The 4,239-nt window shown below is 34.4% G+C and overlaps 1 long non-coding RNA gene across 2 annotated transcripts; it reads left to right on the top strand.

Annotated features, from left to right (window-relative positions):
• Positions 1-449: 449 nt before the first annotated feature.
• On the top strand, positions 450-2,737 carry LOC147513755 (uncharacterized). Of its 2 annotated transcripts, none has more exons than XR_015217415.1 (2): positions 450-599; positions 1,376-2,737. It is a non-coding gene; the product is annotated as an uncharacterized LOC147513755 (long non-coding RNA). The 2 variants fall into 2 exon arrangements; XR_015217416.1 differs by having other exon boundaries at positions 450-1,016.
• Positions 2,738-4,239: the final 1,502 nt, after the last annotated feature.

Raw genomic sequence — 4,239 nt, 5'->3', positions numbered from 1 at the left:
TCTTCAGGCCTTCTTCTTTTCTTTTCTGTGTGTGTGTGTGTGTGTGTGTGTGTGTGTTTCTTTATTTTTTTCCCTACAACCCTATCTACATCCATATGCTCCCCTCTCATTTCTTTTTATGTTCATTGAGCTTCGAACTTGATATGTATATCAATCAACCAAACTTGCCCATATTTGTTTTTCTGCGCAATATGATGGAGTTTGGACCGTTCTTGACTCAGATTTTTTCTTAAGTTCGGACTTACCACTGGATATATTACTGTTCCATCTCAACCCCGCCCTAATGATACCACCATTGATATTAGGCAAGTTTTATCTATGATTTTTTTATTATATTTAATTTTATTCTTTGAAGATTGAAAGACACTTATTTAGTATTTAACATGTTGAATGAAGATCCAAGCAAAGACCGTTCACATTTCCCTTTTTTGTTTATTTAAGTGGGAGGGTGGCTGATATCCCAACTCCCCGTTGGTTTGCATGATCCTCGGTTTGTGGCAATGGCAGCAGCATAACGTCGTTTATTGGAGGCCCAATATGATGAGTACGCTGGTACTAATGCCAGTAGATCTGTTTTTTGCCGCTTTGCCGCTCTTACTGTAAGCCCTGTGATTAATTGCACAACCATTAAAAAGGACTATGTTTTTTTTTTTTTTTTTTTTTTGTCGGGGGTAAAAATGATGTGCTCGAATAAGCGATTAGAAGATAAATGCATCCTAGCATTTACCACCTAATAGGGCAGACTATTTTAGATGTTTCATATTATATGGTGATTGGTGTTTTATGAAATCATTTAAGCTTAAGTTATTTCTATCACTAACAATATTTATTTGGTTAAGTGAGAACTTATTGATGTAATCACAGAGATGCAATTTGGTTAGTAGGTACCTGTTGATGCAATTTGGACATTTCTATTTTGACACCTAATTTTTATTGTAATCTTACCGGGATTTGGTTATATGTAAAGACTTGCTATTCCTCATCATTTGAAGTCTCCTCTATCAAGGACAAAGGAGGTACTTTTTTTGCTACTAAAATGTATAGCTGATCACACTTTTATTAAAATGATAGTCATATATTTTACAGTTTTACCATCCGTGATTAATTGCCTGATTAAGACGGAAACCATAGAGGGAGAGGATGTAAAATGCTGGACCACGCTAAAAAGACAGTAGTGCTTATCGTTGAGGAATGGCCAATTCATGGTCATTTCAAACAACCTAAGAGTGGCTATGTATAATTTTGGTTCATTTTAGCAATTATTCATGTTCATCATACATATTTAAAGAACCTCCAATTTTCAAGAAAATGTTAACTTACCTAATTGTGTTTGCTTTTTGGGTGATGTTCCATGGTGGTACCTTGCTTATAATAGGATGATTGGACCTTCTCGAAATAAAGAATTTAGCATGGTTGATGCAGTTCTGAGGTTGCTATAAAGTTAGCAGCCAAACAAACTTTGGAATTCCCTGTTACTGAGGCAAGCACTTCTTGTAGCCCATTCCTTGTGCATCTCCTTGCTCTTTTCATTTGTGACTTATTATGCTGATCTCTTAGACCTCTCACTGCCATCTTAATTTGAGTCATATAATATTAGCGGGCTATGTATCTTATCATTTTAAGTAATCTTTTTATATCTAAAATGTGGAGATTTAATTGAAATTATATTGTGCTTAATAGTAGAGAACTATATACCTGTTTGGTTGAGGACTTAATCAATGGTTTAAATTTAAATTGATTGAAATATGATATAAATGGTTGGAGGGTTTAAATTTATCTTCAAAATTGCAGATTTCTTGGTTATTTAGAAAGGTCGGTACAGATGACGATAAGGGATTTCAGCGCTACTTGGCCAATGTTCAATATAAACTAAATGATAGTGAAAAAACTATTCGAGAAGGATTTATAAAAATTGGCGGAATTGGTAAGCCAAATATGTTCCTTCCAATTCTTAAAAAAGTATGACTTGAAGAAAAATGTCATAAATTACCAAATACATGTGGTTAAGACGGTGGGATTTGGTCTCTAGGGGCCAAAATGCTAAGATGTCTCTACCTAGAACCAGATCAATTTGTTGATTGGTAATAATAGATAAGTAACAATCAACAAAAGGGTCTTAAGGAATCTATATTGATAACTAAGACATCCCAGCTAGGCTCATACCTCTTAGCCAACTATGTGTCATGTTCCTTAGCAAGGCAGTAAGGTAAACAATAAAGTCCCAATTATGATTGTTTCAACATATTGGAGCTCCACTTAAAGACACTGCCTTGGGATTTCAATCCTCGAAACAGAGCACTTGCAGAAGCCCAATCAAGGAGAAATGTCTTGACATCTTGGCTGCTATTTCTGAGCATGCACTGTTTCTTTGAACTTTCTTTTCTTTCAGAGTTTATTTTATATTTTTTGCCTTTTGTCTCATGATAAATGTGTAAGTGGACCTTCATATATTGGGCAGAGACAATGAAAGAGTTCATTACAAAGTTGGATCTTAAAACTGGCCAGAAAGTTCTTGGTGGTGGTTGCGGCATTGGTGGAGGAGACTTTTACATGCCTGACAACTTTGGTGTTATGGTTTCTTTCAATCTTGAACGTGCCATTGGATGCAAATGCTTTGTTGAATTTAATGTTACTAAATGTATGCAAATGCTTCGTTGAAGTTGATGTTGCTGACTGTATGAAAAAGACATACCCACATACAAATGTGTTAATATTTGTACCAAAGTTTTTTTCTTAATCTTTTGTAGAAGCAACCCATACAAAGCACTTTATACTTTATATGTTATGTTTACTTTTTCTTAGAGGAGGTTACTTACAAGAATGTTCACATAGAAATAAACAAAGCAGCAGATCATCTAGGAAGGTTGGGTGTTCACAACGATGATGGATTCGTAGTATATGGCCCATATCTTGGTTGTAGTTTACTGCCTACAGAGTAAACTGATGTAAGGCTGTAATTAAGAGGAAGAATATATGACATTTCACAGAGTATCATTTATGGGTCTGCCTAAGGTTGCAATAAGTTGCATTCAGTTGCGTCAGATTGTAATCAAGTTCGCATTGATTTCATCACTCTTGGCTAATCTATATTCCAAATCGTTGCACATGTAAATTTGATTACAAATTAAATTAACATCAATCAACTTCATAGTAGATCATTTTAATTACATTTCATGGTTCCATGATTTAGTCGAAGTGTTAATCAACTTCATAGTAGATAATTTTAATTACATTTCATGGTTCCATGATTTAGTCGAAGTAGTCAAGTAGCTTGAAGTTTTTGGCAATGTAAACCATATGTAGGCATGCAACGTTGGTCTTAAGGAAATTGGTCATAAAGAAAGTGATTGCCAAGATGGTGGTATTGCCTATGGTTGTTGATGTGTAATTTGATTTTAAAACTTTGAAAGAGTTCTACCGAAAAGTGATGACATGCTCTTGCTCCCAATCCAAGACAACATGCCTCCCTTTTCTTAGCTAAACCCTGAATATATGCCAACGACATACCATTAAATAGGTTTATTTACTCATGCATGTAATCCATTATTCTCTTTGTTGGTGTTTCTTTGCATGCCAAGTGAGGACGAGATATTTTATTCTTTAATCGAAATTTTTTCATCTATACAAGTATTGTGTGTGTATAGTATTTTGATTGAATTTACCGTCATTTATTTAGTAAGCAGATCAACACATAGTTCACAAACATGAATCTACCTGTATGTTCATAACGAGAAACCTCATAAAAAACCAAAAGCATCTGATCTAGATTCAACTTCATATCAAAGAAGAAAAATGAATAATACATCACCACATTAGATGAGATAATCTACATAATCTACCAAAACAACACTTGTACACAAACATACACCAAAACAGATATGTCAAAGCAACGATCCCCTGAGATCAGGAAGCTTTGGTCATTTTCAAACATTTTCCACTAGATCTAACCATCAATCAACATTCATTACTTAACTAAACACATTTCGAATGGTGAAATCAAACATACAAACAAAAAACAAGTTTCTAGGGTTTCAATAACGATAATTTAAAGATGACATCATCAAAAAAAAAAAAGAGATCAAGAGATACCATCTCCATCCTTATCAAATAGGCTAAAAGCTTCCTCAAAACTATTCATCACAACAATACATTTTTTTTGTCGACCAATTTCTAAACTGAACCAAAACCACCACCCCAACTCTCAAACGACAACTCAACTCCATTATCAACACCACCACT

This window comes from Coptis chinensis, chromosome 3, assembly GCF_015680905.1.
Source record: "Coptis chinensis isolate HL-2020 chromosome 3, ASM1568090v1, whole genome shotgun sequence".
Taxonomy (NCBI): domain Eukaryota; kingdom Viridiplantae; phylum Streptophyta; class Magnoliopsida; order Ranunculales; family Ranunculaceae; genus Coptis; species Coptis chinensis.
The sequence above is the reverse complement of the archived record's forward strand: the minus strand, read 5'-3'. Positions and strand labels throughout refer to the sequence as shown.